We start from the raw sequence: 10,807 nt of genomic DNA, 5'->3' as shown, positions 1-10,807 counted from the left end.
ATTTACAGAATTTATCAGAATTGTATCTGTTTTGGTTTCCATGGAATCGTTTTGATCCTCCCTAATGAGAGGGGCGGGCTTTGTTTATGGAGCATAACTGAAAAAACGTTTAACATTCTTCTGCAGAACTTGGTAGGTTTTTCAATCAGAACCTAAAGTGGTGCCTTTTGCTATTTACAGATTTTTGTCATTTTTTTTTTCTAGGTTTCCATGGAAACAATTCTTATGCAACTTGAAAACGTTTTAATAGTTTTTTTTGCAGAACTTGACTGATATGTTAGGTAGACGCCAAAGTGGTGCCTTTTGCTATTTCCAGATTTTGGCATTTTTATTTTTCCTGGTTTTTAATGTCTGAAACATTTTTTTACGCTGATTCTTTCATAGTAGATAAGGGCTGGTGTGGTACCCAAGTAGTGAAAATGTTCTCTCATCATGACTAAGAACTGAGGTCACTTCCTAACATGGGTCCAGTGTGCGAAAACCATTTCTGGTGTCCCCAGCCATGATATTGCTGGAATATTTCTAAAGTGCCATAAAACGAAAACTCACTCATTTAGTTTGTATATTTGGAATTATGTTTGCATTGTTGTTGTCTACACACAAACAATATCCCTGAGTGTGATATGATCAGTCTTGTATATTTTCAGTTTGTGCCCTGGAGTGGCTAACCAAGAATAGAAAGTCAAGAAAAAATGTTGAGTACAATCATAACAAGTTTTGTATTTGGGATTACTTTTTCTTAAGTAAGGCTATGGGACTTTCCCTGATGGGGGCTCAACCCAGCAAAAGTACAGGAATTAGTCCTTAACTGAGAAAGTGTAATCTCATATATAGAGGATACTAAGCAACCTTCCATGTAGTACCATTTTTATTAAATGGGTTACTGATTTTTGTATCAAACGAGCGAAAGCAAGTTTGATACCAAATCTTTAATGAGTTTAATAAAAATGGTATTTCATGGATGCGAGTTTAGTATTGTGTTTATTACTCACCAACATAAATTGACAGAAACTGCCACGAAATTGCCTACAGTATGAGGACTTTCAGCTTTCAAGCAAGGTCTAGTAAAATTGCGACAGCGACATTAGCATTGTGACGTCACAACTTTGAACCACTTTGACATCATACGTGAAGCGGTATTACACTAGTGTAATATTTGCCGTAAAAATATCTACACTGTAGTATCTTCACCGGGTGAGTGATAAATCACTTTTGTTACATTTAAGCTTTTTCAAATGACAATGCTTGTTCATGAGTCAATGGACTTTTTGGTCATAAATTATACTGTTCTATCAACTATTTGATTGGCATGTCAGAAGTCTGTTAAAGCAAAGGAAAATGGACAACTTCTTTATCTTGTGATGCAAGTGTTTAATATAGAATATAAAGTGAAATAACATGGCACAGTGTATTCTCATCTAAGGAGGATTAACAAAATTGAACTGCATCGGCTACCTTTTGGTCAGTGATGTTATAGAGACTAATCAGGGCAGGTGGTTCCTGTCTTTCGCTCTTTCATTTCGGCATATACATTACAGTCCAGTTATTCTCATAATGTTCGTAGCCCTGCAAACTAAGGCCCGTTCTTAACACTTTGTCTACGCTGATAACAATCAAAACACATGACCAACTCTAACAGATTTTTCAGAATTTATGTCCTGAAAATAAAAAAGTTATTTAACAAACTATCATCACTATCATCACAGCTCACTATTCATGACGAGGGAGGAATGCAAATAGGCACAGCCAGGTTTATGCGAGGCATGTACACATGTGCCGACTAAGTTAAAGGTTTGTTTACCTGTGCTGTGCCAACCTTTCTCCTTTATATTTTTGTTGTAGCTCTGGTATAAAGGGTTTGGGCAAGGTGGCGATAGTATATTGTTAGTTTTGGAGTGGGATCATTCTTTATCATGCAGTAGGCAGTGGATTGTTTTGTTCATTTGTCTGGCAAGTTAAGTGAGAGATGACTGTGGACGTAGCCTTGTTGGCTGAAGCAATGGTGATGTTCTTGTCAGTGACATCTTGTTTCATAGCAGTTGTCATGCTGGGTGTTTGTGAACTGGCTGTTGAACTGATTTCAGCATTTAGTGGTGTAGTCAATCCTTCTGTTTGTGATGACCTTTTCTTTTTCTTTTTTCTTATTATTGTATACATGGACACATTACACATCAATGATTAGGCTACAGTTGACTTGAACAATGTATATGACAAGTTGATGTGGCATAAGAAATGAATGATGTTGCATCATTCACAATGTCAAACAAATAATCGTTGACAGCTGGACCGTAAGTTAGTACACATATTATAATCACAAGTTGAATATGCTATTACTTTACAAGCAGTAATATCATAGTAGTTTGTCAACTCTTCTAGATAACTTCATGACTCAACTGTCTATGGTGGAAATATGATTTAAAAATGAGGTCGTTTATCACCAGATTTAGCATTTAGAGGGTCATTGTTGTTAACAGGAAATCCCAAAACAACATTCTTTTTATTGACAATTCTCTTTATTATCTAGTTTCTGCAACATTGTTTATGCGGTGTTGAATATCAGTCCATAAAGAGTTGACATGTTTACAATACTAGAATAAGTGTATGATATCACAATCAAATTCTTTACTTTTAGTACACACTGGGGACCCATCTTTATATCCTATCTTGAAAAGATATTTTGCAGTAAGGGAGGACACTATTTAGTACTCTATACTGGAGCCGGGCAGGAGGGTAGCCTAGTGGTTAAAGTGTTCGCTGTCCATGCTGAAGACCTGGGTTTGATTCCCCACATGGGTTCAATGTGTGAAGCCAATTTTCTTGTGTCCCCTCCATGATATTGCTGGAATATTGCTAAAAGAAGCGTAAAACTAAAACTCACTCGCTCACTGTACTGGAGCCATCTTTTTGATGTTGATAACGTAGTTGAATGGTAGTACTTAGGCCAGAAGGTTCATCTGCTTTTCAGTGATGGTCTTGTTGCTCATTTTGATGATATTTCCTCTAGTAGTAAGATTTGCTGATCAAGGGCCTGAAACAGGTCCATGCGTGTGGTATTGAAATTTCATTTCCTTGGTCACAAAATGTAAGTTGTTTGACTGAAACAAGGCTGAAAGCAGACTTCTTGTTCGAATGTGGTGCAACTGATTGGTGTGGTTGTGGGTTAATGTGGGATGGCAATTGAATTCTTTTCCCAAGAAGTCATTTGGAGGCAGATGTTGATGACCTTTTTAGTGTGATAGACTCATGAAGGTGAGGTGATTGGTGCCTTGTAAGTGCTCCTCTTGTAAGGTCTTTATTGTCATGTCACTGGGCACATACTTACGTTGTTTAGCCTTTCTTCATCAAATGCATCATTCCATCATATGCTGTCCAGTATTTTGTCTGAAACATCACATTTTAATAGAATAAAGAAGTCATTAGTAAACTATCTAGCTTTTACTCAAGATAAATAGTGTTGTGAAAAAACATGTCAGTACAAGAACTCAAATGAAATAAATCCATATTAATATGGAATGAGTATGGAGGCAAAAAGGACCACAGTTTATATTTTATTACACCAACTAACGCTTAATATTTCCAGTTACAATACTGAAAAAGGTGTGTCTTTCCATTTTCTTGGTATAGTATCACAGATGATTTGGACTTCAGTGGTGGGTCATGCTTCTTCTCCAGTACTCTGTGGTGCAGGTCAGTGGTACTTGTTTCTTTATTTTTTAATTTCTATTTAGTTAGTTTATTTTTGGCTGCAAAAGACAGCATGTACGTCATGTTTATGGGGTATTTCTTGTCTTGCTTCCACCTCTTTCTTTTGGAATAGATCATCATGGGTCTTGTTTATTTATGAACTTGTCTTGAAGATTTACCAAACACTGTCTTGATGCTGTAACACTTCCCATGGTTCCCCAGCTGACACCCCCAGGAACAGATTCTGATGTGTCTTGTATATTCCTGTGTTTCTTAAAGCTAGTCCAGACAGTGTGTTGATGGTGTAACACTTGCCATACTTCCCCACCCCCCTGCTGACACACCTTGGTACAGATCCTCTTACAGACCTAGATGGGTCTCGTATATTCTTGTCTTTCTTAACGATAGTCCAGACAGTGTCGCTGATTGCATAACACTTACTGTACTTGAACCCCCACCAGGCACACGCTGCTACAAATCTTGATTGGTCTTGTGTGTTTCTTAAAGATACTCCACACAGTGTGCTGATTATGTAACACTTGCCATACTTCCCTGCCAGATACACCCTGGTACAGATCCTGATGGGTCTTGTATATTCTTGCTTATGTCTTAAAGATGGTCCAGGCACTGTGTTGATGGTGTAACACTTGCCATACCTCCCTGCCAGATACACCCTGGTACAGATCCTGCTGGGTCTTATACATTCTTGCTAATGTCTTAAAGATGGTCCAGGCACTGTGTTGATGGTGTAACACTTGCCATACCTCCCTGCCAGATACACCCTGGTACAGATCCTGATGGGTCTTGTATATTCTTGCTAATGTCTTAAAGATGGTCCAGGCACTGTGTTGATGGTGTAACACTTGCCATACTTCCCCGCCAGATACACCCTGGTACAGATCCTGCTGGGTCTTGTACATTCTTGCTTATGTCTTAAAGATGGTCCAGACACTGTGTTGATGGTGTAACACTTGCCATACTTCCCTGCCAGATACACCCTGGTACAGATGCTGCTGGGTCTTGTATATTCTTGCTTATGTCTTAAAGATGGTCCAGACACTGTGTTGATGGTGTAACACTTACTGTACTTCCCTGCCAGATACACCCTGGTACAGATCCTGCTGGGTCTTGTATATTCTTGCTAATGTCTTAAAGATGGTCCAGACACTGTGTTGATGGTGTAACACTTGCCATACTTCCCCGCCAGATACACCCTGGTACAGATCCTGCTGGGTCTTGTATATTCTTGCTAATGTCTTAAAGATGGTCCAGACACTGTGTTGATGGTGTAACACTTGCCATACTTCCCCGCCAGATACACCCTGGTACAGATCCTGCTGGGTCTTGTATATTCTTGCTAATGTCTTAAAGATGGTCCAGGCACTGTGTTGATGGTGTAACACTTGCCATACCTCCCTGCCAGATACACCCTGGTACAGATCCTGCTGGGTCTTGTATATTCTTGCTAATGTCTTAAAGATGGTCCAGACACTGTGTTGATGGTGTAACACTTGCCATACCTCCCTGCCAGATACACCCTGGTACAGATCCTGCTGGGTCTTGTATATTCTTGATTATGTCTTAAAGATGGTCCAGACACTGTGTTGATGGTGTAACACTTACTGTACTTCCCTGCCAGATACACCCTGGCACAGATGCTGCTGGGTCTTGTATATTCTTGCTAATGTCTTAAAGATGGTCCAGACACTGTGTTGATGGTGTAACACTTACTGTACTTCCCTGCCAGATACACCCTGGCACAGATGCTGCTGGGTCTTGTATATTCTTGCGTTTCTTAAAGACAGTTCAGACAGTGTGCTGATTGTGCAACACTTACTGTACTTCCTCACCAGATACACCCTGGTATAGATGCTGATGGGACTTGCTCTTGTCTTAAAAATCGATGAGACACTGTGTTGATGGTGTTACACTTGCCATACTTCCCCTGCTGACACACCCTGGTACAGATGCTAGTGAGTCTTGTTTGTTTCTTAAAGCTAGTCCAGACAGTGTGTTGATGGTGTAACACTTGCCATACTTCCCCACCCCTCTGCTGACACACCCTGGTACAGATCCTCTTACAAACCTAGATGGGTCTTGTATATTCTTGTCTTTCTTAACGATAGTCCAGACAGTGTCGCTGATTGCATAACACTTACCGTGCTTGAACTCCCACCAGGCACACCCTGCTACAGATCCTGACTGGTCTTGTGTGTTTCTTAAAGATACTCCACACAGTGTGCTGATTATGTAACACTTGCCATACTTCCCTGCCACATACACCCTGGTACAGATCCTGCTGGGTCTTGTACATTCTTGCTTATGTCTTAAAGATGGTCCAGGCACTGTGTTGATGGTGTAACACTTGCCATACCTCCCTGCCAGATACACCCTGGCACAGATGCAGCTGGATCTTGTATATTCGTGCGTTTCTTAAAGACAGTTCAGACAGTGTGCTGATTGTGCAACACTTACTGTACTTCCTCACCAGATACACCCTGGTATAGATGCTGATGGGACTTGCTCTTGTCTTAAAAGTCGATGAGACACTGTGTTGATGGTGTTACACTTGCCATACTTCCCCTGCTGACACACCCTGGTACAGATGCTAGTGAGTCTTGTTTGTTTCTTAAAGCTAGTCCAGACAGTGTGTTGATGGCGTAACACTTGCCATACTTCCCCACCCCCCTGCTGACACACCCTGGTGCAGATGCTAGTGAGTCTTGTTTGTTTCTTAAAGCTAGTCCAGACAGTGTGTTGATGGTGTAACACTTGCCATACTTCCCCACCCCCCTGCTGACACACCCTGGTGCAGATGATAGTGAGTCTTGTTTGTTTCTTAAAGCTAGTCCAGACAGTGTGTTGATGGTGTAACACTTGCCATACTTCCCCACCCCCCTGCTGACACACCCTGGTACAGATCCTCTCACAAACCTAGATGGGTCTTGTATATTCTTGTCTTTCTTAACGATAGTCCAGACTTGAACCCCCACCAGGCACACCCTGCTACAGATCCTGACTGGCCTTGTGTGTTTCTTAAAGATACTCCACACAGTGTGCTGATTATGTAACACTTGCCATACTTCCCCGCCAGATACACCCTGGTACAGATCCTGCTGGGTCTTGTACATTCTTGCTTATGTCTTAAAGATGGTCCAGACACTGTGTTGATGGTGTAACGCTTACTGTACTTCCCTGCCAGATACACCCTGGCACAGATGCAGCTGGATCTTGTATATTCGTGTGTTTCTTAAAGACAGTTCAGACAGTGTGCTGATTGTGCAACACTTACTGTACTTCCTCACCAGATACACCCTGGTATAGATGCTGATGGGACTTGCTCTTGTCTTAAAAATCGATGAGACACTGTGTTGATGGTGTAACACTTGCCATACTTCCCCTGCTGACACACCCTGGTACAGATGCTAGTGAGTCTTGTTTGTTTCTTAAAGCTAGTCCAGACAGTGTGTTGATGGTGTAACACTTGCCATACTTCCCCACCCCCCTGCTGACACACCCTGGTGCAGATGATTGTGAGTCTTGTTTGTTTCTTAAAGCTAGTCCAGACAGTGTGTTGATGGCGTAACACTTGCCATACTTCCCCACCCCCCTGCTGACACACCCTGGTGCAGATGCTAGTGAGTCTTGTTTGTTTCTTAAAGCTAGTCCAGACAGTGTGTTGATGGTGCAACACTTGCCATACTTCCCCACCCCCCTGCTGACACACCCTGGTGCAGATGATAGTGAGTCTTGTTTGTTTCTTAAAGCTAGTCCAGACAGTGTGTTGATGGCGTAACACTTGCCATACTTCCCCACCCCCCTGCTGACACACCCTGGTACAGATCCTCTCACAAACCTAGATGGGTCTTGTATATTCTTGTCTTTCTTAACGATAGTCCAGACTTGAACCCCCACCAGGCACACCCTGCTACAGATCCTGACTGGCCTTGTGTGTTTCTTAAAGATACTCCACACAGTGTGCTGATTATGTAACACTTGCCATACTTCCCCGCCAGATACACCCTGGTACAGATCCTGATGGGTCTTGTACATTCTTACTTATGTCTTAAAGATGGTCCAGGCACTGTGTTGATGGTGTAACGCTTACTGTACTTCCCTGCCACACACACCCTGTCACAGATGTTGCTGGGTCTTGTATATTCTTGCTTATGTCTTAAAGATGGTCCAGACACTGTGTTGATGGTGTAACACTTACCGTACTTCCTCATCCGCATCTATAGAAAGGTAACCTGGAGAAGCATGGCAAGTATTACACCATCAAGTAGTTACCATGGGAGTCATTTACTGTGAATTATATTTTGAACAAGAACAATAATTAGGAGATAAACATCATGTGTTGGTCAATTTCTGGGTGTTATTGAGTATTTGAAGCACAGGAATATTTCATTTGAAACCTCTGGCTGACGTCGTTGGTTCCAAATGCATTCCCGGCGTCAGCCGGAGGTTTCAAATGAAATATTCCTGTGCTTCAAATACTCAATAACACCTGGAAATCGGCCAACACATGATGTTTATCAACATTGCAAACCAAAAAGTAAACAAAGGGGGTTTTACTGTCTGCACTCATTTACATCGAGGAGGAGTACAGCAGTGAAGTGTCATCAGCTGGCCGTTTCAGCTGGTTCCCATTGTAGCATCTGGAGTTGCTCATTTGTGACGTCATTCTAACTTTACGTCACAATATGATTTGAATGACGTCACAACTGTTGAAGGCACAACAAAACAATTGTTTATGTGTCAATACACAGTGAATAGTCTTGCAGTTTCCGGGAATCTAATACCATTTGATCATGTTTTTCAACCAATCAATTAATTTACACCATGTGAAAGACATTTATGGCTATTCCTGTCTGTATTTGTTTGTGCTCACTCCTTCATCAGGCGAATTAAGCATTTCCTCTAAGAAATGCTGGAGCACTTATTTTTCTTTACACTTCCAGACCTGGCACTTATTGCACTTGCTGGGTGTAATTAGTTGCACTGTGGAAGCTGTCTACACCGGCACTTATCAGGACTGAAGAAATAGTCTGGTTTATACAGCGTGCTGGATGGTAGAGCTGAGGATAAATGTACAAGCCAGGGTTGGGACTGAGACTTTACGCTGGTGTTGACAACTTGTCAGATCGGACAGATGCTGGTTTTGACAGCTTGCACTGTATCTTAAACTTTTGTTTTATCATTGGTGCATATTAGAGACCAGGCACTTATTACAGGAAATATGGTAGATTATGACACCTTGTGTTCCAATGAAGAAGTTGTCATAATCATCTTTCATGTTTATCACTTCTGCATGACATACAAAACCTGCTTCACAGGAGGTATGTTTCAATTCACAGGGGTTCAAATATTTAACCACAAAATTAAGAAAGTAGCTTCTCCTACTAATTTTCCACTTGCCCTACTTGTCATGACATAATGATGATGGTGAAATTATTAAAGAATAAATCAACATGGTATTTGGTGTTAATTTGTACTGGACTATTTATCGGAAAGTGATAAATAGCAAAGAAAGGTAATCCTACTTTATTGTCACTGCAAAATGTAATAGCTACATTTCGAGCAGAAATCCAAGTTTATTTGCTGTTTGAAAACAATTTGCAGCGAAACTTATCTGGTAGCCCATGGACAAGTAGGATTCCATTATTTGATTGCCCAAAATGAAAACTGACTTGTCTTGGGCATCGGTCAATGGGACTTTTGAACCCCTGATTCGTCTGATATTATTCTAAATGTGTTATGTGAATGAATACATTTATATTGCTTAATCACCTGTTTATCACTGTTTATGAGCTGGACAGCAGGAGCTCATCTGATGCTAAACTTGTTTTGACAATTCATTGTATTGATGCTAAACATGTTTTGACAATTCATTGTATTACATATGGTATACTTTGTGTGAGTGTTGATTTTTGGGAGTTGTCAGGTTAATCTGAAGCCACTATTAGCTTGAGAAATGAATTTACATTTGTTTGAGTGGCATTCTAAGAATTGGTGGTTTAAAGATCACAAAACTTTATGGATAATCAGCATGTTCTGGTAAAAATGTTTATACCAAATTCAAGCATATAAAGGAATGAGTTATTTACATGTACCGTGAATTTAGCAGTTATTTACATGTACATTTGATAATGAGATAACACTAACAAATGTGGGATAACAAAGCATGGAAAGAAGTTACATGATGAGCTAAAATAACATGATGATGAGCTACAATAGCATGATGATGAGCTACAATAGCATGATGATGAGCTAAAATAAAATGATGAGCTAAAATAAAATGATGAGCTACAATAACATGATGATGAGCTACAATAGCATGATGATGAGCTACAATAGCATGATGAGCTAAAATAAAATGATGAGCTAAAATAACATGATGATGAACTACAATAGCATGATGATGAGCTACAATAGCATGATGATGAGCTAAAATAACATGATGATGAGCTACAATAGCATGATGATGAGCTAAAATAGCATGATGAGCTAAAATAAAATGAGCTAAAATAACATGATGATGAGCTACATTAGCATGATGATGAGCTACAATAGCATGATGATGAGCTAAAATAACATGATGATGAGCTACAATAGCATGATGATGAGCTAAAATAGCATGATGATGAGCTAAATAACTTCATGATGAGCTAAAATAACATAATGATGAGCTAAATAACTTCATGATGAGCTAAAATAACATGATGATGAGCTAAAATAACATGATGATGAGCTAAAATAACAGAAACAAGATGATTGGGATTACAATGACAGTTAGTGCATGTAAGTTAATTAGGCAGAAGCCAAGGAGGTGTAGGATTAGTTAGTGGGAATGTCAGTTGGGCAGATTAATGAGAAGCCACTGTAGGATGAGTGGATTAACTTTTGTGGATTACGTGGTTAGATGCTGATGGGATGATGTAGCCATCATCCATGTTACATTTAAGGGGAACCATTTGATATTTATTTTAGCTGTACTAATGGTCTCAAAGCACATTAAACAATTTTTCAGGAATATCCTAAATTTTGGTTTAACCATATAATTGGCAATTTCAACATGGTAAAACATACACTGTCATGGATAAGAACCTCTGCAGTGCCTTCA

Source organism: Haliotis asinina, chromosome 14 (genome assembly GCF_037392515.1).
Source record: "Haliotis asinina isolate JCU_RB_2024 chromosome 14, JCU_Hal_asi_v2, whole genome shotgun sequence".
Classification (NCBI taxonomy): Eukaryota; Metazoa; Mollusca; class Gastropoda; order Lepetellida; family Haliotidae; genus Haliotis; species Haliotis asinina.
Note: the sequence above shows the minus strand (reverse complement) of the source record.